Genomic DNA, 24860 nt, shown 5'->3' with positions numbered 1-24860 from the left:
AGCTGGTGGCTTCGCTCCCGTCTGCACCGCACTTACTCCCAGAGTACAGCTCAGACACCCTGGGAGTGATGGGGGGGAAAAAATGCTTGTATTCACTAGCTGGCTTCATGTGGAGGCCACACATGTATGCTCCAGAGAAGACATACACAACTGTAAGCAGAAAAAAAAAAAAAACATAAAAGGGATGTGCAATTTTGTGCTTTACACCACCTTTTTTTAGATAAGAGTATGGCTTCCAGATATCACTTTTTCTCTGGCAGGGATGATTTCAGATTTCTAAACTTGGCAGTGTGCGTGAAAGCGAGCAGGAGAGATGTAGAAAAAAATTCTGGCACTGTCCAGTCTACTGTTTAACGTCAGTGAAGCTGTTTGTTGGAGGTCGGAGCTCTTGATGCAGGCGTTCTCTCACTCTGATACTCCCTGGGCTTGGCATCGGATGCTTATGTCATATTAATTTCATATGGACTAGTAGATGGGCAGCCTCTGATGTGCTTTGTATTGATTTTTGTTGTGCGTTACTTACATTTGATCCAGTTGGCTGACTTGCGGATGTGTGAGGGGACTGATACCATGAAGATAAGGGCGTCAGATCAGTCGGGGTGCCATGCTTTATTTCCCCCTCGACAAATCCGCCGAAGTTTTCTCATCTCATCCCCGCGCCACGGTGACAGCCCGACAGGAGGGGTCCGGCCCGACACACTGCAACGATAGACAGCTCACGCTGACAATAACGCCACCGTTGCTCATGCTGACAAGAGCCCATCCCTTCTCATTTCATTGAGAACGGGAGCAGAGAGAAAGAGAGAGAGAGAGATGGAGGAAGAGAGAGAGAGAGAGATGGAGGAAGGGGGAGTGGAGGGGTTGGGAAAAAAAGAGGGAGGTTGACTGGCATCCAGTCAAGGAAAAAACACAGATTTTTGAGCTGCAGACAGACTGCCACTGCGATGGTAATCCTTCAGTGACACCCTTCTTCTGCAGTGTAGGTAGACTGTCAAACTGATAAACACATGCACACGCACAAACATGGATTATATAAACCTGGCCTGTATATTTGTAAGCAACTTGTATGCCTGGTAACTTTGAGGTAGAAATCACTGTCACACTTCCAGCATTGGAAATGATTACCAATACCAAGTAATCACTACACTTGTCTAAAAAATAAATTTAGTTGAATCTAAAGTCTATGTCACCTCACATGAAAACAAGACCAAAACGTCTATTTGTGCCATAAAGTGTATATAAAGATGGAGCTCCCCAAAAGGGAAGCCAAAACATCTGGATCGCCCCCTGGTGGCTGGCTGCAGTATAGATCATAAGTCCCGCCTCCTCCATGTTAGCAGAGGAGACATGGGTCAAACTAAAAAGTCAAACTTCAAGTCAAACTAATTTTTCCCAAAAATGGTTTCTGTCATTTTAGGTAGTTCTCATCACGCTGATGTATGTTTAAGTGTTAATTTTTCTGATATGTTTGGTTTTAATTAGTTATTTGGTGCTATAAAAAGGGGATGACACATCATGATTGACAGCTGTGATTGACAGCTGCTCTGAGTGAAGTAGTCGCGCAGCTGGAAGCTCTGGAATTGTACAAGAGAGGAGATGTAACTTTAACTTTCCATAACGTCACGAGTCTGTATAATAGTGTCAAGTGATTATAAATATTAGTAGTTATAGAGATACTATGGTTAGCTGTTGTGTCTTTCTAGCCAAACGGCTACCGTGGTACTAACATAGCAGCTAGGTTTCTCACGCTAATGAGCTGCGGCTGGGCTCGGTTTGTGATTGGCTCGGGCGGATGTGTGGGCGGGACCTCGATACCGCGGCTCCAGCCCCCCCGATCACTACTGTGCAGACTCTGGCTCCAAATTACGTCAAAATCTCAAGATGGCAGCTTCCGTATTCAGGATATTTTGGCTTCACTTTTGTATGATGGGAGGAATTGGAGACGCGTCGTCCACCTATATATACAGTGTATGATTAGTACATGTTAACACTGATCAACTGAGGAGCTAAAAGTTGACTTTATTTACTGAAATATTGCAGTATTAATATGTATTCAAACCCTTCTGCAATGTTTCCTTTTGCTCTTTAACTATCAGAAACAATTTACATCAGCATATGCTAGTAGGAAATTTTTGTTTTGTATTGAACCCTGACTCTGACCTCCTGTTTAAAATGAGCCTGCACATCTCATTTGCACTTGTGTATATGCACAGTAATGAAGCCACAGTTCGGCAACACAACCTTAGCCGTCTTCAAAAGTCTTAACATTGGTCAGTGTTGAGCGTCTCGGCGCAGCTGCTTGTTTTCACCGACGTTCTAAAATCATATGTGCTTTCATGCCCGGCATGATGTGTGCAGAAAATATGTCAAACTCCCTCCGGTGAGAAGCTGCCAAAATCATGAGTGATTTCATTCTACGCTGAAAAGCAATCAGTCATTAGCTGTTTTAAAATGTGGGTGTGTGGCTCTTTGAGACTAATGTGATTAAGCGCTGCACAAATAAGTTCGACTTGACTTGTCTTATTAGGGGTTGGACCTGCTAATCCAATTTTAAATGTGAGCTTACATCTGTGATTTAAGTATGATTACTTTCAGCCTGAATACAAGACAATTTTTCAAATTAAAATGCCAAAGAGAGTTTTGAAAATTCTCTTTACTTTGCTTGACTTGGACGTCAGAACTGTGAATATAAAAAAACAACTTGTCCAGCCTGCCTCACACTGCTGGGATGTTAAAAGAAGAAGCACTCATGCATGCAGTAATTTTGTGGCTGTACAAAAAGAAGACTATTCATATAGTAAATGAGGAATGACATTCAAAATATGTAGTAGCTCGTAATGACTTTTACTTTGTGAGGAATTCCAACAGTGTTAAACAGTGATTCAATCACACACTTGTTACTTGCAATTTGACACTTGTTACGTAACGTTGTTTTAGGTAACGTTGTTTTAGGTAACGTTGTTTTTGTTTTAGGTTACGTTGTTTTAGGTAACGTTGTTTTTCGTAATGTTGTTTTAGGTAACGTTGTTTTTGTAAAGTTTTTTTGTAAAGTTTTTTTGTAACATTGTTTTTGTAACGTTTTTTTGTAACATTTTACTTAATGCCGTTTTACGTAACATTGTTTTGGTAACGTTTTGGTAACGTCGTTTTTGTTACGTTGTTTTTGTAACGTCGCTTTACGTAACATCGCTTTACATATTGTCACTTTACGTAACGTCGCTTTACGTAACGTCTTTTTTATGTTGTTTTTTGTAACATTTTTTGTTGGTTTGCGGAAATGTACAATGCCAACATTTTTTTCTGACAACTGGGTTGGAATAGTTCATAGATTACGCTCTAATCTAACAAATCTATAACTCTTAAAATCTGCAAATATGTTTAACTCTAATATCTTTCTAATACATTTCTCTTGTGTTGTTCTTTCACATAATTAAGACTATAGAAGGGTAAAAAAAAATAGGCTACGTCAAATTATTCCAAGGGACATACATGCGGGGGTCCCCGGTATATTCTCTATCTTGTAAGATGTCCTCGGCTGAAAAAAGATTGAGAACCTCTGGTGTTAAACACACATAGGACAGCACAGCAGAACCCAAGTACTCAATATATAAACATGGCATTCTCTGGCTGATATGCGTTGGATTAGATCAGAAAGGATTAGAGGAATGTGGAGGCAGGTTGGTGAGAACAGATCACCTAGATTGAAGAGGGATTTCTAACACTTCTAAATGAGATATGGGCACGCATTCAGAGATAAGAAGCTGCATATGAAAATGGGTCAATTGTTCTGCAGGTTTAGCTCGTGATTAAGAAGATTACGTTCCACCAGTGAACAACAATGGTAGAGTCAGACAGCAGCCCAGTTGTACTTAGCCACTCCGTCAGCCTGGCTGATCCCTATTCTGTCCTTTCACCAGCGTTCAGACTTTCATGTTTTGAGCGATGGGACTTAAGTACTGAGGCGGTGCTTGTCAGGCAGCAGATTTTTTGCTGGAACACAACATAACAAAGCGCAGTATAATTTGACTCATTCCCAGACCAAAGACTTGTTTTGATGAAAGTTTGTGCGGGAGTGTGTTTTTGGGTCCCACCACATCATCCTCCATTTTTCAGAGGAGAGTGATTACAGCAGGAGCACTTAGGCCAGAGCTAGTAGACCGCTATTGATTGATCAAACCTGGCCGCTCAGTCTTGAAGAACACGGAGGGTTTCCATGCCGTCTTCTATCCCTCCCTAATGAAAGGGAGGCAAAGCTGGCTGCCTCCTTTGATCCAGAAGGGATTAAAACAGTGTTGCTTATGGAAGTAGAAAGATCGGGGCTGCCTGTTTCTCTGTCTGTCTGATGTACTGCTGGGAAAGAGTCTGAGCCTGGGTCAGTTCATGATGGGGCCAGGAGGTCCGATTCACAATGTGGTCAACTAGCAAGACCACCTGCCGCTACCGTGCTTTGATCATCGGCATCATCACCATCACCAGCGTTGCCAGATGGGAAATGTTAAACTATCGTACCGGCGGCTTGAAATGATCGTATTTTGAGTAAAATTATCTGTGCCGACCCTGACCAATTTGGTGCCCTAGGAAAGATTTTAGCTGGTGCACCTCCTCTTCTTTTTTTTTTATGCACTCGCAAAGCGCGCCCTGCCGGGAGGTCCTCGAACAGAGTTATTTTTATGCATATATAGCCTCTTAACCTGCTTATATAGCTATCATATCGATCTTGATTATGAGACAAAAAAAAGAATTAAATCTGACCAGAATGCACCAGTAACATATGAAAAAAAACAAGCTGGTATATATTTTTTAAATGGGCCCCAGAGGGCTTTAATTAGACTCTGCCCATCTCATTGATCACCATGATTTTAAAATAGGAATAACTCTCCTCCTCAGTTCTTGGTTTACTACTAACCTTCTGAAAGTGATGGTGGGTTATCTGACTGGCTTTAACATTACTTCCTTTTGAAGGCCGTTGCAGGTTTTTAAGATAGTGGACAAACAGTGATATCATATGAATCTTGAGATTGCGATGAATCCGTTGATACCAAACATGTCATGCTATCTTACCAGGAAAGGGGCTAAATGTGGCTCCAAAGTTGATCTGTCTTTACCGCGAGGTCCATGACTCCTCAGTGGCAAACTGCAGTGTTATGACCAGACTGTGTGTGCCCCCTCCGGCACTCGGTGCCCTATACGCACAGCGTACGAGCCTAGCGGTGGCGCTGAAAATGATCGTCCACGAGTCATAACCATAAGAATAAATAGCCGCAAATGTGTCATTTTTCAAAACACATATTTAAACAACTTTTTGACAGTAGTTACCTTCCACCATTGCTCATCTTTATTTGTTTTCAACCCCTGATTTTACAAGATATGAGCCGTGCCTCTTGTTTCTGTTTGTTTCTCATTTCCTTCCAGACTGATATCTGTGTTTTCTGCTATTACATGTTTCCTCTCGTGTCTGCAAACAGTCGTCTTTGTGATGCATCAAACTGACGGCTACAGATCTGAGGTTTTTGACAGTCTCTATTTGCAACAAGGAAAAGCAAGGTTAGAATCAATAAGATCAGTTTTTTTGATATGCACAGCGGCGCCTTGGACAGCTATTTGATGGAAGTCCTAAAAAACACTAATAAACTTGAAGCCACGCTCTCAATAATTAAAGCTGATTTCTTTTTTTTCCTTTTTTTCTCTGGGAGAAAATATTTTTTTCGAGGGGAGAGCTGGTGATGAGGTTGAAGGCTTTGATACAGCCCAGAAGCCTTCATAAAAGTTTTAGATGTGGAGAGAGTAATTGACATTTTTCGAGTGTTGGCAGTCAGAACCACATATGCTTTGCCAAGTGGGCCCTCAAGTTTGTGCGGTCAGTCTCGCTCGCTCCCTCCATTTCTTTTCTCTCTCTCTTATACACACACACACTTTCTGTCTGGTGCATTTTCAGTTTGATCTGTTTTATGGATTTCTCTCACAACTCAGTTGAGGAATTCAATTAATTGAGCAGCCGCGCTGTGAAATATCTATCAGATCAGGATACAGTCGTTTTTCAGAGTGTGGACACATGCAGTATTCATATCTGCATGATGCATAGAGTGCAAAACAGTTGATTTATACACATATCTGCCTGATTTATCTGTAGCGTTACAGACACACACACACACATTGATGCAAGCACTTTAGGTGATGAAGCCGTCGACCAGGTACTTAGGACTTGGAGCCCTGGGGCAGTTGGATGCACTGTGATATGTGCGGTGACATGTGGCTCCACTATTATCCGTACACTTGTTGTACGCCCTTGTTTGTGTAGCCTTCAAGCTGTTTCCAATGGTCTGTTTATGCTAAAGCTGCCCACCAGAGGGTTTTTGTGTGGCTATTTAACACACACACACAGTTCTTTTTCCCCCACATGCATGTTCCCACAGAGGGAAGGTGGAGTTGTTAAAGAGACACTGATAGCCGCTGGCAGAAGCTGTAGCTCCGTCTGATCGTTCTCTCTAGGATCGCTGTGCATGAGAGAGCGAAAACACAGCGAGTGGCATCAGAGTGCGAAAGAGAGAGAGAGAAGCCCGTTCATCCTCTCCCGACTACCTGCTCATTAGGCTGGAGACCGGGGAGCTGCGTGAGGCCTGCTAACTGCGTGCCTGCCGAAGAAAAAGCCCGACATTACCGCCTATTTATCAGAAGTTGCTGAACTCGTCGATGCACTAGCAGGCATCAATGCATCAATAAATCAGCGATCACTCTGGGCGGTCTTGACTTCTATCGCTTCCTGCCACCCTGACACACTTTTATATACTCTGTTTTATTCACTTTTTATGTGCTGGGTTGATGTATTTTATCGAGCTAGTTACAACAGAACATAAACTAGGGATTACAACCTTGTGCATAAAAAAAAAAAAATCTGCCCCCAGAGAGACGTGGAAGCAATCTGTTTTTAATACACTCCACTTCTTATTCTCTGCACCGCTTCCACGCTTCGCTTTCCGTCACTCATAGCCTGCCGTCCTTGTTGCCTCTCGAATGCATGCAGGAGCCGAGCGGCATTGTTTTTAGATCCTATTATCCTGAGAATTCGCCTGGCCCTTCTCACCCCGCCGTTTCCCCCCTCTACTTTACCTTTCTACCTGTTAAGACTTCCAGAAGCAGATGCTGTTATCTCCCAGGCTTTCAACAGCCTGTCACATCCACTAGCTTCTGCCTTCTTCAAAAGCTGTCTCCCACTACCTTCGCTGGATGCACTCCCTGCGGTTGCCGATACCTGCTGGGAGGCGCAGTCGGAGATGTCAAACTTGGACGAATGCGGGGGGAAAAATAGGAGGAACCAAAGCAAGGGTCAGGATGATAGAAGGAAGGAGAGTGTATGAGTGAAGAGACTGAGGGTTGCCACTGCAATATGGTTGTTACTTATGTTTTTTTTCCTTCTCTTTTCAAAGCTGACGTTATTGATTTCTCTAACCTGAAACACAGCCACAGTAGAACCTTCCATCGTCCTATGGATTGGAATTGATTGCCGCGAGGCTCTCTTGTCCTGTAAATATTTGCAAGGCATTATTGATTCCATTAGCGGCTGGCTGCTATTTGTGACAATGGTATGGATGGTTGCTGTTGGTAAGAGTAAGCCAGTGCTGGAAGGCCAGTCTTTTTTTTCACCGCACATTAAGGTCTTGTTTCACACGTGTACAGTTGTATACGACCTGTCCTTGCTGCCATTACGAGGGGAATGGTCACCCACTTGATTTGTGTGGCACCTTTTAAAAGCGAGCTATTCAGGTGGATGATATACTATCTCACAGCCATTCTCATTAGTCTGTTTATTCATCTTCAAAGAAGGCATCAGTACTCGCTTGCTGCCAGATGTTTTCTTGTATGAAGCCACAGAGGATGACAGTAACGGTACGTGTCCACATGGGCGTTTTTTGGATGCAAGGGATCGCCTCGCTTCCCAGCATTGGACGCTTGATGGGCTGCCACTAAACTCTAGGGTTGTGTATTGGAAAGAATCTGGCGATGCGATATATATCATGATACAGATGTAACGATTCATTATATTGCGATATATTGCGATTTTTTCAAATCTGATTTGAGGAAAACTGTCATAGTATAAAGACACACCACCAGTATATGATCTGAGTAACCATGTGAAACTGCTACTGTGGGGACTAACATCATTACACATGAATATAATTGGACTAATTGGATCCACAAGAGTCTCAGCCTTCCAGTGATACCCAATTTATGCAATTCTAAGACTGATTAGGGACCCCAGTATGCAGAAATATTCAACTACACCATTTCAGAATAGGTGAAAATAACACATTTGTACTGCATGCAAAAAACTGCCTGGTTTTTACCCACGACTGCATGGGATTATCATAACATGTGCATGTCTGTAAAGGGGAGACTCGTGGGTACCCATAGAACCCGTTTTCAAAGGACCCCTTTGAAAATGGCCGTGCTAGTTTTTCATCACCAAAATTTTTAGCGTTATTTAACCTCCTTCTCGACAAGCTGGCATGACAATGTACCAATGGATTCCTTACCTTTTCTAGTTTTATATTATACCAGTATCTTCACTCTATCTCTCAATCTGAGCCCGCTACAAACAGCCGAAAACAGAATAGCGTCCGTGTCCACTGTTGGATTTTTAAGAGGTTAATTAAAAATCTGCATTTTGGAGAATCAATACAGTATCGCAAAACATAATATCGTGATACTCCTGTTTGTATCGATATTTTCTTACACCCCTACTAAGCACTAGTCACCTGATTGGAGGAAGGCTTTCAATCGTGGGCTGCTGCTCCCAGCTTTCAAACCGGGACCAACACAGCGACTCGTTTGGAAACTTTCTTCTCTTATATTACGAATTTATTTCACCGAAATTAAAATTAGGCGAGGAAAAAGCCATGCAGTTGCTGAATCTGTCTTCATTTTAAATCGACAACAGTTAGTTTAAAAGTTTTCAGGAGTTTCCCGAGGCAGAGAGTCACGCTGGATGCCCCCTGATTTGAATAAAATAGCTTAGTCTTAGCTTAGTCTACTAGAATGCATTGTACGGCTGCTTACATGGACAATGCATGGGAAGCAAGGAAAGGATGGATCCTGTGGACACGTACCATAAAGTGTTTTTTCTGTAAGGTGTAAAGAGCATGGCCTTGGATGTGACCCTCGCTAGCCCAAGCTGATTTCGGCATGATGGAAAGGAAGGGAGGCAGACTTTAAAAAGAGCTGCTCGTAAAGCCTGGACACAATGCTCATATAGGGGCCAATGATGTACAGTCCGTGTGTATAGACTGTGGGTGTTTCATCTAATCTGAGGAAGCGAGGGGCCGGGAGAGTGCTGCTTAAGAGCACAGGGGAGAGCGAGGTGGCCCACGCACTGCTGCTCTGTTAACCCGCATCTCTTCACACATACCCCCCCTCCTCCTGCATATTCTACTGTTGTCTCAGGAACACAAAGACTATTTTCAGGCAGCCAATCCACAGAGGAGTGGGAAACTGCAGCCCTGCATGCCCCTAAAAGCCTTCATGACTTTTTAATCGGTGGCTCAGGGCTGTGTGCGTCCGGCGGTTAGAGAGTGGACCCCACTGCCATAGCTCCACTCCACGGAGGGATCAAATCCCCCCTCGCTTGAATCTCGGGCCTGTCAAAGCAGTCAGGCATGGAGGCGGTGGATGGGTGGCATCTGAAGGTGAGGGAGGGAGGGAGAGAGACAGAGAGTTGGCAGTGGAAAAGAGCAGTTTGCGGTTGAGAAGGGTGGATGGTAGAAGGCAGCCAGGAGGGGAATGTTTGTAAAGGGTGAAAGAATTTATGTGAAACTGCTGAGAGAAGGAATAGCCCTGCACCAAAATAGCAATTTCTAAGGTGAGAAAGAGTTTGTTCAGTGGAGTTGTAAGAGAAAAGTGATGTGTGTGTGTGTGTGTGTGTGTGTGTGTGTGCATGTGTGTGTTTGTGTGTGCATGGTACGTTCGGTAGGGGCAACACAGCATTTGGAGGTGATGGATTGTTACAGCATACCAAACAGAGTGGAAAAGGTGGGTGGTGGATTTTATTGGAGAGCTGGAAAGGTTTTGTGATGAATAATAGTCATGAGTGAATTGGTCATTGTCAGAACCCTCCAGAGCCTATTGAATCAGCAAGGCTAGGGTTTTACAATGAGCTCCAGCCCATGAAGATCGGCCTGTTGGGTCGTAATAGATGGAAAGTGAGTTGATGGAGGCAGGAGGTACAATAGATGAGGCCAGCTCTCACCGCTGGAGCGGCGTTTGTCGGTGGGGAAATGGGCCACAGGAGAGACCTGTGTTCCTCCCACACACTGTGCAGAGATCAGAGAGCAACGCGGATGCATTTGATGATCACGTACAGGCAAGAGTGCACCCACACACACACACGCGCAGGTGCGCGCACGCACACAATGAGGCTCTGAGAAGAGTAAACATGCTGCAGGGGTAGCATGCTGGCTAATGATGCCCCGTTGACCCATCGCTAATGATCCCCCCTCAACGCAGCCAGGAACATGATGGGCTTTGATCTGTCTGTCATTAAGGGACTGTGGAGTACATGCACGTCTCTTTAATCTGATGAAGAATTCAAATATACATGGATCGACTGGAGAGACGCACACACATTTACAGTACAAGCATGTATCCTCATGAATAGTTACATATGCCTACTTACACGTGAAGACAGTCTCTGTACACCCACAAACATCTGCGTTTACTGTATGTTAGCGGTGTAAGAACATTCTCAATAACACTGTATGGAATGTTAAATAAAAGTACAAGTGCAGTGCCTGCTCAAAGCGTATGTCCGTATGGAACGGGCCGATTGCTTGGCCCCCAGAAGTTCTGCTTGCAGCGTTGTCAAGAACCACGGTATGGCTGCTTGCATCCGCCAAGCGTGGCGTTGATTGGATGAATGGTTCACGAGAAATACGAAGGACAGTCATACGTACATACACAGACAAACATACAGAGAATACTTCCATCATAGTTGATGGTTATGATGCTGCTGCAGCGCCATCTATTGGCCAAATGATACCAAATTTGTCATGGTCACTCAAACGTCATATGTACATATGTCCACCAAATGTGGTTGCAATAGCACAAAGCCTTCAGGAGATATGACATTTTTTGTAATATAAGCCCTCCCCACAGCATTTGAGATAACTTTTAGGGTCAGCTATAGCAAAACTGTACTTTTTCCGGCTTGGTCCAGAGATGTTTTGTACCAAATTTGGTGATGTTTGTTCAAAATTTGTAGGATGAGTAGCAAAAAAATCTGATTTGGACAAAATTCAAAATGGTGGGAAATTGGTCAGTGGATAGTTTTGTCTTGCGGTTCAAAAGTTACAGGCCAAAATGTAAAGTTTGTTGTTATAGCACCACCATCTGGCCAAATTGCACCACATCCGACACTGCACTCCCTTGGGTCCTGAGCAATACACCAGCCAAGTGTGAAGTCGATCAGATGAGCGAATCTCAAGATATGTTGAGGACAAACAGAGGGACAGACCGACAGAGATTCTTTGCTTTATACTGTAGTTAGACAGATACAAAGATTCGTGGCTCAGATTGCACAAAAAGTAGTGCTATGATGTTGGATGGTACGGGGACTGTGATAAATGCAAAAGCAGATCCCACTGTTCTGATTGCATTAAGAAAAGCAAACTTTTTTTTACTCTCTTTTTTTATACTACGACAGTTTTTCTATTAGATTTTTAAAAAATCATAATATATCGCCTCGCTTACAGTATCGCAATATATCACAATATATTGAATCGTAACCCTGTATCATGATACGTATCGTATCGCCAGACTCTTGCCAATACACAGCCCTAATGTATATAAAGGTCAGGTATGAAGACGCTTGCATTTTACACACAAACACATACAAACACACATATGCAGGAAAACACAAAAAGCCCTTGAATCCATGACAGAGATTAAACATGTCATTTACTCTCCATGGTAAAAGAGAAGTAATAAATAAAACAGATAATTTATTAATATACCAAGTTGTAATCCACTGCATTATATGTGTATTAAAGCACATTACTTACCATGGCATGGTGAGCGTTAAAGTGCTTCTAATAAAATTCCTAAGTGCCTACAGGCGTTTCAAAGCAGCGGCGGATCTCTGAGCAGTATCTCCTCAGTGTCTCGCTAATGGGACTGATGTAAATATGTTCATTTGTGAATCTTCCCTCCAATTTAGAGCTGCTCACATTGTAGATGAAGATTATCCAGGGATTATGAGGCTTGGAAAAAAAAAAAAAAACTCTATTTGATGTGTATTTATGCACGGCTTATAGATGTAGTAATATGGAATTAGGTCCCATCATGGTTGGAAAATACAAACATGAAAAAAAAGTGTCACTCCTACCTTCCCCCCCCCATCTGGCTCCCCGTCAGGTTGTCATTTAGTGATATTCGCTTGCAAAAGTGGAAATTTAGCAGACGTTTATGATGCAAATCACCGGCTATAACTCTACGTGGCGTGGAGGGCCGCATTAAGCCTTCAAATCACTCATCCCGTTGCTTGGGCGCCAGTTACATTATGCCATATCCGCTTGATCGTTCGCATATTGCAGCTAACAACAGTCGATGCCTCCGCTTTGTAGGTCCTTAGAGGCGGAGAAAGTTCAGTTCAACATGATTTTTTATTTTTTTTTTTTTCACAATGGTGCGTTAAGAGCAGTGATGGGAACATTTCAAGAACACAGCGGCGAGAAAAAACTGCTCTCTGAATACATTAACCTGATGGAAGATGGTGTTTCTATTTAAATTTATGTAATTTCTAACGATAACCTCCAGGATATATGTGACATTGTGTGAAGACTAAAATTGCTGTGGTTGTAATTCCTTTTTTTTTTAACATAAAGAGCTCTTGCATATGTATAAGACCGTCAAAAAAATAGAGCTAACCTTGGTTTTTACTTTCACAAATTCACTCTATACTTCTTGCATATCTAGTGGACACGTTGGGGTGCAGAGAGTTGAAAGTTTGAATCCAGGATGGGCCAGGGCTGGATTTTCCCTTCAGCAAGTTTCTTAATCTTTACCCGTAACCCAAATGTAAGAAAACAACCCTTGCAAACATTGCTGCAGCAACACTGGAAGGAATGTAAGCTTGAGTGCAAGCTCACGAATATAATTATAAAAACATCATAAAGCTCATATATTAGATAGCCTTGTTGGCACAGGGCTCCAAGCTGTACTCTGAGCCAATGTTGTGGTAACTACCAAGGGGTATGATTTGGTTTCTCTTGTAAGACAGCTTGCAATTTTAAGATGGAAAAGTGGGCTTGTGACATTTATCATTAGGTGGACAGATGACGGGTGATTACTGAGAGTTGGATTCTACGTATATAACAACTAGTTGGCCACTTTGTTCTCCTGAGTTGCGGACTTAATCAAGAGAAACATACACATCTTTAATGTTCTGGTGTCAGGATTAGCGTCTAATCATTATTCATTATTTCCACTCTCATGCATAATTCCAAAGTATTCACATAGGATGTTATTAAGCGCACCCGATTTTAACAAGTCGTGTTCCTCTCGCGCTAAACCATCCTAAAGGATCGTGTGGAGAGAGTACAACAATTAGTATCTCTGACTGTGAATTTCTCCCTGCTTTGTTCGAGTTGCATGCTTCTCACTCGGCGCCCGTTACTGTATCTGATAATTGAGATGAGCAATGTGGTGTGAAGTCATGTAAGAACCAGCCAAACGCTTCCATTAGCATAATGTCAGGGCGTTCAGATCTGCTGTCTGCCTGCTGGCGTATACTGCTGGCTGCCTGTCTTCCGCACAATGCCACGGAGCCGTGTTCGTCCTCTTTCTTTCCTCCTGCTTGGAGCCACTTCAGAGACAAGAACCGGCAAAAGAGGATTCCGACGCCTCAGAGGTCAGAGATGTGGCCTGGTGGGATGTCGCATAGGAGGCCGGCAGCTTTGAGGTTCCATCTGAAGGAAGTGATTTTTAGGGGGCGATGGGGGAGCTCTCACGCCATCACAGAGCTCGACTTGGTGCTCTAGCATGGGTGATGGGAGAGAATAGTGGTCAGAGGGTTTCTGTAATGCGGTGGAGAGAGAAGCAGTGATGTGACAAGCTCCACTCTGTCGGCTCTCACACTCCAGAGGTCTCAATTAGGAGCAGGGACTCTGTCCTCCCTCAGGCTGCCCTGCTCACAAAGGTGATAATCCTGCTACACATCATCCAAAATTAGATAAAATGAAATACACATCCATACACTCTTTAAATCTACTCATCTCCAGGCGATTACACTGCCATCAGGCCATTAAATAGGCGTTATCTGTGGTTGTAAGCCCCATAGATGTGGGTCAGTAGGGCCCTGCTATACCCAATTTTAGGTTTTATCATCCGTTCACATGGTCGAGCACTGAAAGATTAGGGGTTAGAATCACCAGATCACGATAGATCAGATTGTCACAATACTTAAGTCACGATACGATCTTATTGCGATTTTAAACATTTTATGATATGCTGAGTTTTGCGATAAGATATATTGCGATTTATTACCTTTTTTCAACTGCAAATTATGCAGCTTGTCAACATCTGTTTTATCTAATAAGATACAGTTTTCATTCATCAAGATATAAAAGACAGGAGCAGAGGCAGATCATGGAGTGATGTATAGACAGCCTGAAACTCCATATGAGGTGGAGGTTTGGGGGGCGATTGATGGGACACAAAACACAGGGTTTTCACCCAGGAAGTTCACATCCCATATGAAACAAACAACGTGTAGTGGTCTTTGGGTTCACAAGCTTTAAATTTCACTTTCACTTTTGAAATGTAGTTATTTTAAGTCGAAATACAATGTTTTTCCCTAAACCCTAAACAAAGTTTTGTTGCCGAAACCTAAAAAAGTTGTAGTTTTGTTGCATAAACCCAAAGACGCCTTTTTGTTTGTGTTCAAAATGTAACATTTCATGCAGTTTTACGTGTTAGAACGTGTTTCACTTTCACTTTTACGACGTAGTAGGCGTAGTAGGCCCCTATTGACCCACATCTACGCCGCTAATAGCGACAGATAACGCCTATTTAATGGCCTGATAACCGTCAAATCAGACCCGATGTTGCTGACATGTAATCTGTGTGACATATTGTAAATATGAGAAACTCCTCACATCCCAATCCCATTGTAGATGATGCATTGACACAAAAAGAAGGTGTCTGTCTCCTGCAAAACATGTAAATATAGCATTGCCAACACTGATTGCTGTTCACGTCTGGGCTCAGAGGAAGGAAGTGAGACAGACAGGCAGGTTGTGTAAATGTAATGAAGGGAGGGAGATAATAATTCTTCTCTCCGTCAGCTGCTCTCTGCCATTAGCATTTACTGCCAGCCCCTGCCACTCACGGCTTGGCGCCCGTGCACTCTGCCACACTGATAAGAATCACAATCACCCGCCATTCCACGCGCATATATTACAATGGCAAGCGCCCCCGATACGTCGCACCTAAGCAAAACACTATTAGCATGCCGGTCGGTATCTCTCCAATTCAGAGATTCAAAGGGTTCGGCTGGGGAGAAAAGCGCGGATGGGACATGGCAGTTTGAGTCCATGCATTTTGCCTGATAATATTCTGGTGTCTGTATCTTAAAGACACACAGTCACACAAGGATTCGCGTACGTTTTCGCACACACACATATAGTATGAGGGATAAAGGGGAACAAGGAGCAGACAGGTTGTCATAATGTCAAGAGCAAAGATGACTCTCTCCTCCAAAAAAAAGTACAACTCTATCTATATGTTAATGGTGGGAAGGGAGAGATCCAGATTCTGTCTGGTGCATCAGGCAATTAAATCAAGACCTGTCTGATATCTGACGATACCCACAGCGGTCCCAGGATGGACAGGCAGCGCCGTGTTGCAGGTGCATCTGATCATCTCCACCTCAATGCGTGTGAAGTAATGTTTCCCCCACCATACCATCCACTAATTAGGATCTAATTATCCAGGCTAGTGTAAACAATCGCGGCAGATGGCACAGCGTGCCGTATTAACTCTAATGACCCGGGGCCCTGTGGAATTCACATTTCAGCGCGTTTGTTTATTTTCCTCCATTAGTCTTTGCCCTACTTTCTAAATTCACTTAGGCCTATTTCCAACCTTCTCATGCCTTGAGAAAAGCTGCCCGCCTCCTATTCCCGATGCAGCTCTCCTTGTTGTTTTTTTCTGTTATTATTGCTATTTCTTCCACTTACTGTCGTTTATGTGTTTTGTGTTGCTTTCTCTTGTTTTTTTTTTAAACAATGTCAATTAGCTCTCACGAAGATCAAGTGAGAATTTGTACCTATTTTTCTCTCTCCCACCCGCTACCGTCTCCCCTTCTCCCTGGTGAAAAGAGGAAGAGTCGGAGAGAGGCGCGTATGTGATCTGGCGCACAAAAAACCTTTACTTCCTCTTCCAAATCGTAGAAGCCGTCAGTCTCACCTGGGAAATAATACTGTGATGTCAGTCACAAACGCACTACGAGCATGGATTATTTGTGTTTCTACCCCGTAAGAGCTCTCCAAACCTCACTTCCTTAAGGAAAAACAATTTCATATATCTTGTCCTTCGCAAGAAAGAAATTGCCATATAGTGTATGGCTAAGTTGATACATCCGTTGGATCCAAGAATGTGTTCACAGCTCGCTGCTACGACACATAAATCTTCTCTGAGTGCCACAAAGTCAGACAAGAACCCCTGCTTTGTCTTTTACAAAGCTAGGACTATCCCTTGATGATTACAGACACAACTTTCCTACATCAAGCTACAGTTGTTCATTTGTGGTTTTCCCCCACTGTTCGCCGGACAAGGCTGAGCTGACTAGAGACTGGATGCTGCAGAGGGCGTGTAATGGCGGCTGTGGGTGTGCGAGGTCTCATTAATTGACGCCGGGCCTTGTGCCTGTGCTCCTCTGCGTGCCGTGTTCCCTGCCAGGAGCTGGACTTGCTAATTAGGCTCCTGGATATCACAGACACGTCCCTCGCTGTACGCCGCACAATATAGTGACTCAGAAAAAAGTGCTAAAGAAGAAGAGAGCCGGGGCGAGAGGATGGAGGGAGATAGAGAGTGCGGAATGACATCTCGACAGAGAGCTCAGGAGGAAGGGACGTGGGGAGAGAGCGAGGGAGATGACAACTGATGAGAGGGCAAGGAGAGAGAGTACGAAAACGACTGTATTGGGAGAGATCAAGGCCACCAAGAAAGAGAAGCTGCCACAACACATAGGGAGGAAACTGATATTGTGGCAGGGAAAAGAGAAGAGAAAAAAAGAAGAGGGAATCAAAAAGAAAAAGCTAGTTGGAGACAGGCAGAGCATAGCAGAGAGGTAGAGGGAGACACTCAGCGGAGCAGCGAGGCAAACAGGGAAGAATTCCAAACAGAAAGTGTGTGCGTGTGTGTGAGTATGTGTGTGTGACTGTGAATTTGTCTGCGCTGCCCGCCGGAGTGTGTGTCCAGATAATTCAATCTGCTGCCCATTGACTGGCCTCCCGCTCCGTCTTCGCTCCTAATTAAATCTCCATTTGTTGGCTGGATGCTGGTGCTTCTAATTGTGATGCTGCAGCATCAGATAGACACACTTAGACACACCTAGAGACACACACACACACACACACACACATAGGCCCGGACACGTCACCACCGCGCTACATTACACCTCAATTAATCACATCAATTACGCATCAATTAACCCGTGGCGATCCACTTAACGCGGCCGGGGATGCGGGGCGGTTTTTTTTCGGCGGCGACCTGAGGACTTTTTCTGCAACATCAAAGCAGACGCATCATCAGAAAGAAGAAAACAGCTTAACATGAAAATCCATATTCTTACTTTCCTCCGAGCGGTGAGCATGACTGGATGAGCTTTTAAAAGCTGTCACTTGGGCCATGAAACCTTTTATCTTTACAACATAGATACCAAAGAGATCTTAGTCCGACTGAATGGTGCACAAACTTGTTCTAGGGTGCTATAATTTAGAGGTGGGACAAAAAATCGATTCACCTATTTAACGTGATTTTTTTTACGATTTTGAAATCAATTTTTTAATGCCAGAATCGATATATTTGCTTCATTTGAGTCTATGCGGAGGAAGAAGGAAGTTACCGCTTTTATTGTTGTAGTCTGAGCAATGTGACGTCATATCCGTTCCGTATCCGTCAACCGAAACAAACCGCAACGAGCCGAAAAGACAAAGTAGAAAACGGCAGAGGGTCTGCGTGGATACGACCCGTACCCTCACATTTTACATCCAAAGTGGTAGACACTACACATGCAGTAACATATGGAAACACTTTGAGGTTCACACATTGCCATAGCCGTCACTCGCATCTCCGTGGTCAAATCCGCCGACACTACAACTGTAGAGCACCCTTATACTGACATTTATGTTAAATGCATTCAAACTGCCCCTATGGAGCTGACCATGGATGTATAAAGAGAACAAAGCTAACGGTAAAGGAAGTATACACAAAGTATACACGTGTGACTACGTCCAGTTCTCAGAATAAGTTGTTAACAAAGGGAACTGTAAAATACATATATGGAAATAAGATTGATTGGATCATATTCATTATTCACATTATTCATATTCATAAAACATTACATGTCTCTAAAATACCACTTATTTGTGAAGGAAATGTCTTTGATTTTTGGGTTGCTGGAAAAAAAAATCAATAATATATTTCTGACAGTATATTTGACTTCAGGACATCTCTGACAACATACTTGCTGAAAATCAAACATTGTTACTCTATCAATTCAGATATTTAACTTTTTCCCATAGTCTAGTGTTAAAAAAAGTTAACAAAAATTGCAATAAATCGTAATATCGAATCGCAATATTTGAAATATGGTTATAATATTGAATTGGGAGATAGGTGTATCATCCCGGCCCTACTATAAACCCAAAGGGGGTTGGGAGACATGGAGCTGTGATGGACTGGCACTCACATGCAGATGCTGATCCGTAAGCCATTTCTCTAAATGAGTGTAGGGTTAGATGGAGGCTCTCCATCTCCCCTCCCCGTCTTCCAGGCCTGGTCTGCTTGTTTGGCTTCGGCTGTAATGGGTCGCTTCACCTTGCAGCCTAGCGTTGGAGGACACACTCTTTTCATTTCTCCACCCCTTCTCAATCCCTCACCTCATCCCGCCTCTACATCACCTCCCGATATCTCTCTTTTATCATTAAGCCCCGCGTTTCTCTCGCCATCTGTTTTCACCGTCGCCCTCTCTGTCTTTTCTCGTTCGCTGTCTTTCTTAATCCCTCCCTGCGTGTCCGCCTGTTTTCTGACTCACCTAAGTGATGGAGTGTAAATCGGTGGGGTGCCTGTTGTCACGGTGACAGCGGCTGGTGACGGAGTGACAGTTCGGGCTGACCTTCAGGATGGATGGTGTTTTCGCGGGGGAGGAGGTGTGGATAGTTGTGTATTTATGTGTTTGTTAAAAGAGCCCAAACATGCACATCTCAACTTGTAAAGCAAATCGTGTGTGTGTGTGTGTGTTTGTGTGTGTGTTTGTGTTTGTGTGTGTGTGTGTGTGTGTGTGTGTGTGTGTGTGTGTGTGTGTGTGTGTGTATGTGTGTGTGTGTGTGCTTGATGCACATGTGTATATCTATATGGGAGGTGTTTCATCAGCTTTTAAGATGCTTTTAACCCCCCGCCACCAACCCCACAACCCACACCCTTTCACCAAGCCATTACTAGGCCAAGGTTGCTGCCATGACTGTTGCATAACCCCCATCAGAGAGGCTAACCATGACCCATCTCACATGTTAAAGTCCAATTGGAGAGGCTAAATGACGGCTCTAAATTTTCCTGGATGACATGATGCACCATGAGGTGGACTGGGGGTGCTCGAAGGAGCGGGGAAGTTATGTGCATATATGTATGTGTGCGTGTCTGGGAAGAGAAAGAGAGGTGGAGAGAGTGAGATAGCGAGGTGGAGAAAGAGTGAGCAGATAACAAGACCTCCAAATGTTTCAGCAGGCGGGGGCTCCACTTTATTGCTGCATCTCAGTGATACAGTTGTGCCGAGAGCCAGCGAGGATGTGGTTACATAGGCTCAAACACAGGTGCAGAGGGCAGAAAGAGCTCCCTGCTGCTGCTGGAGTGGAGCGGGGGTAAGGAGGTGAGGCACAAAAATAAGCAAGAGAAAGAATACAAGACAAAAGCCGAATGTGAACACCGTCTGTGTGATTGCATGCCAGCCGCGGCGCGATGGGGAGCACAATGGGCCTTGGTTTATAAAGCTGCCCCGGTGCCTGTGGTCTTTGTCTCACGGCCATTAAAATTCTGTGTCTGCAGCAGGGGACCCGGCTGGAGACATGCCACCATTCAACCTCAGCTGTCAGGTTAGAATAAGGTGTTTTCATATCTTTGGTGAATGGGCTGGTGGTGCAGCGTGACTGTCGGGGGCAGCTGCTCTGCACAGCAGCCACATTAAAGCCCTCCTGGTCCCGCCATGCCAGGTTTTGGTCTTCCCTGGATCTGTCGACCCGTTTCGACTGGCTTTTATCTGTGCTCATAGTGCTGCAGGAATTCATAGTCCAGAAGGACTGCCCTCTAGCTTTCCATCTGGAAAGCCTGCAGCAGGCACTGCCTCGCACCTGCCAAGCCCACCGCTGTCCCTTCGTTCATCATTGGAAAGGCAAAGGCCACAGTTCTTCCTTTTCTTCCTCGCGTCTCTTCCAGAAAAGATGTCAGCTTTACTACTTGACACAGTGAAGCCAGTCAGCCGCAGTCAGGTGAACTAATGTCCTCCAGTCAAATAAAGGGATAGTTCGGGTGTTTTGAAGTGGGGTTGTATGAGGTACTTATCCATAGCCAGTGTATTACCTACAGTAGATGACGGTCGGCACGCCTCCAGTTTGGAGAAACAGACAGGAGTATCAACACAGAAGCACAGCAATGTACTGCTGTGGATGGGGTTGGCAGCAAAATGTATTTTAGCCTCTATATTTAGATTATTTTCGCCACTATACCTTGCCGTGAGACAGCTATACAGTCAATGTGTCCGATGTGGAACTGAAGCCGTTTTCGATGCTCTTGCCAAAGCCACCAGACTCCATTGAAAAAAACTGTAATTTTACATCGCAGAACACGGAAGTTGCTGGTCTACTGCAGTCAACAAAACATGATCAGATTAGGTGTGTGTATTAGTTCATTATTTAGAATATTTTCACTGCTTCACCTTGCCGTCAGACAGCCCTTTCCAACTGGGACCTGAAGCTTTTGTATCCATCTTTACTCTTGCCAAAGCCACCAGACTCCATTGAAAAAAACTGTAATTTAATCTGCCGCGATCGGTCGTGTTCTGGGATGTAAAATCACATGTTTTTTCAATGGAGTCTGGTGGCTTTGGCGAGAGCATCAAAAGCGGCTTCAGTTCCATGTCGGAAACGTAGACTGTATAGCTGTCTCATGGCAAGGTAAAGTGGCGAAAATATTCTAAATATAGCGTATACTTAATACCAATTTTTTTCGGTGGACCTCTCTTTTAGGTGTCTAAAATAAATTTTGCTGCCGGCCTCGTCCACAGCAGTACATTGCCTTGCTTCCGTGCTGGTACTCCTGTCTGTTTCCCCAAACCGGGGGCGTGCCGACCGTCATCTACTGTAGGTAATACACTGACTATGGATAAATACCTCATACAACCCCAGTTGATTCTCTAGTCCCCTATTTGTGCATTCATGTGTGCTCGTGTCCACAGACATGTTTCTGTAAAAATGAGACATGCATATTTATATTATATCACACTTCTGTTCCATGAAGTCACAGTGGTTTTAAACAAGATGACACCTGAGACGATTTATAGATCAGCTCAGCGGCGATGACACCCCAGCGTAGGCAAAAACATCCACCTGACACATTAGTGACAGCAGCATCAACAGCGAGCCGTCTCTAGTTTACTGTATATTAACAGAGCTTTGTGCTACTGCATGTGCACACATGTGAAAGTTCACATCTGCGTGAGCATAAATAGACACATCTGTTTCCATGTTGACACGCACATGTTCAAACAGACGCATTGCATATTTACAGTGTTTATCTGCAAACATAAAACAGAAGAAACAGATACGCTTTAAAACACATGCGGTGTCCACCACAGGCGCTTTTTGACCTCAGCGGTTCACTGCGAAGATCAAAAGCACAGTGATGAAGAGGAAGAGGAGAATGAGGGTCAGACGAGAGGTTCTCTGTCGGAAACTCATTAGATCCCAGAGCCCAGCGTGCAGAGGAATTGGTTCTATCTCCCTTCAGCAGCGAGAAACTGTTAGCGGTCAGCGGCCATTTAAGTTCTCCCCGAGTCTCGAGGAGAAGATCACTTAACATGGCGAGCAATCTTTTCTTGGATGTCGGTTCTGCGCTGTATCTTAAACAGTGACTTTTCCTCTCTCGCTTTGTTCCTGAAAATACACTCTTTACTCTAAATGAGAAATTGCCGCAGATAGCCGGTGATTAGAAATTCATAAAAAGGGGCTCAAGTGATCCGGTAATTTGAGGTAGAAACGGATGTGATCACAGGAATGGCACTAAAACAGGAAACCACAGTGGTGATTACCGTGCACTCAATTCTGCAATTTCACATCAGTAACTTGGTATTACGCATATTCCTTGCCTCAATGTGTGCCCAAACGGGTTTGCCGCGTGCAGGTCTCTAATGGTGGCTTGTTGATGGAGCCGCATTGCTAAGTGCATGTAGCCACCGAGCCCCTGAACCAGCTGGAAATGGTTGGGTGTTGCCTGTGTGCGTTTGTTCAGGCATAAGTGAATGTTTTGGGTTGTGTGTGTGTGTGTGTGTGTGTGTCAAGTACAAATGCATTTACTGGTGGGTAGAATTACAGCACAGCCGCCACTCCACCGGCTATACTGCCTGGGGAAAATAAGGATGGTTCTTTAGTTTGGGCTCAGACGGGGATCAGTTTCAAGGGTCTGTTGGTTTTGTTTTAGAGACGTTCATGAAGGTGGTAGAAAGAACAGATTAGCCAGGTAGTAGTGGAGTATTGTTGTAACCAAACGGGAGAAATGTAAGGACTGGTTTATGAAACAGAAAGGTGGTTTTGTTTGCCTCCTTTTTATGAGTGCTGTTTTTTTGTTGTTGAGGGTAATAGAAAGGGGAGTAAGCTGCAGCTTCCAGAGGGGTATTGTGCTGGTGTGTGTGTGTCCGGTTATCTGCGTACCTACAGTGTGAGACACAGAGGTGCACAGTCATTCCTTTTATTTACAGTTTCAATCAGGTTCAATTTTCTGTATCCCCCTTCCCTGCTCGGCGAGGCTGCCCTCACATTCACCCGCTTCCGCCACGCCATCCACTGCATTCGCCGCCATAAATCTTGGGCGTGAACCTGCTGGTGGATGTGGAGAGGGAGAGAGAGAGAGAGGGAGAGAGAGAGAGAGGGAGAGAGAAAGAGGCTCCAGCGATGTGCCATTAGAATGAGTCAGCCAGTGTGTGGTAGACCCAGAACCAGGCGTGCTCCGGGCTCATGGCGGCTTACTGCAACTATTAATACAGACTTTAATTAGCCCGCCACAAACACTGGCACAATCGGCTCAGTGTCGCCCGTGGCTGGCGAGGCAGACAGATCAATAGGTCTGATCATGCCTTTTTCATCAGCTCAAATGAAAGCACTTTGTCTCCGAGCTCAGCCCCGGACCCTTAGCGTATCACCTTAAAGGCTTTCCGCGGCTGCGCTGGCTGTGTGCAGCGTTGCGGATGGGGCCTGTATAATCTGGCTGCATTAGGGAACTATAAAGATAAATGAAGGGAGGCACAGAGCATAACTCATCCTGTCAGAGAAGGGGGTTTAAGGCTGGGAAACTTTGTGTTTTCTAAAGCAGCCCCTGCCACCCTCCACCCATGGCTTCCTAGTTTCGCACTCTCTCTTCCTCCTACTAGCTTTCTTTTTTTTTGTGCACAATCTCTGCCGTATTTTTCTCCATCTGCTTTCTGTCTACTCCCCCTTCCCTCCTCTCTCCATCTCCATCTCCTTCTCCCTCCCGCATCCTCTTTTACTGATCTGGAGTTATGGAAGAGTTCATTTACAATTCCTCTGCTGCACAAATTGCTCCTCTACCTCTTTGCCAACGCATTTCGGTTTGAAATAAAAGAGTAAGCTGCTTTTTGCGGTAACAACTTTATTTCATGTGCTTTTTTTGGCAGGCTTTTCCGTTGACCTTCAAGTTCCCAATCAGTACAGAAGAAAAATGTAAATAGCTTGTTCCGAGTCCTCGTTTCCTGTGAAATTGCTGAAATTGTGTTGTGTGTCTGCACACAGGGGTCACTGAATCACCAAATCAATGCATTTTTTTACCAGCTACCCCCTCTGACGGCTTCACTTCCTTTGTCTAATATGTCATTTTCAGGTCTGTCAATGGAGTCAAATATTTAATTGCGATTAATCGCACATTTTTTATCTGTTCAAAATGTACCTTAAAGGGAGATTTGTCTTAATACTCTCATCAACATGGGAGTGGGCAAATATGCTGCTTTATGCAAATGTATGTATATATTTATTACTGGAATTTAATTAACAACACAAAACGCTGCCAAATATGGTCCAGAAACCCTCACAGGTACTGCAATTAGCATAAAAAATATGCTCAAATCATAACATGTCAAACTGCAGCCCAACAGGCAACAACAGCTGTCAGTGTGTCAGTGTGCTGACTTGACTATGACTTGCCCCAAACTGCATGTGATTATAATAAAATGGGCATGCCTGTAAAGGGGAGACTCGTGGGTACCCATAGAACCCATTTTCATTCACATATCTTGAAGAGGTCAAGGGACCACTTTGAAAATGGCCATGCCAATATATCCTCGCCAAAATTTAGCGTAAGTTTGGAGCGTT

At 44.2% G+C, this 24860-nt stretch overlaps 1 protein-coding gene across 5 annotated transcripts in view; it reads left to right on the top strand.

The window, feature by feature from the left end:
• Nucleotides 1-24860, top strand: part of sdk2a (sidekick cell adhesion molecule 2a) — a 111836-nt gene that overhangs the window by 32378 nt on the left and 54598 nt on the right. The gene's annotated exons all lie outside the window — the stretch shown is intronic.

The sequence above is a fragment of the Sebastes fasciatus genome, chromosome 13 (genome assembly GCF_043250625.1).
Source record: "Sebastes fasciatus isolate fSebFas1 chromosome 13, fSebFas1.pri, whole genome shotgun sequence".
NCBI classification, from domain to species: domain Eukaryota; kingdom Metazoa; phylum Chordata; class Actinopteri; order Perciformes; family Sebastidae; genus Sebastes; species Sebastes fasciatus.
This window is presented reverse-complemented; position numbering and strand designations above follow the sequence as displayed.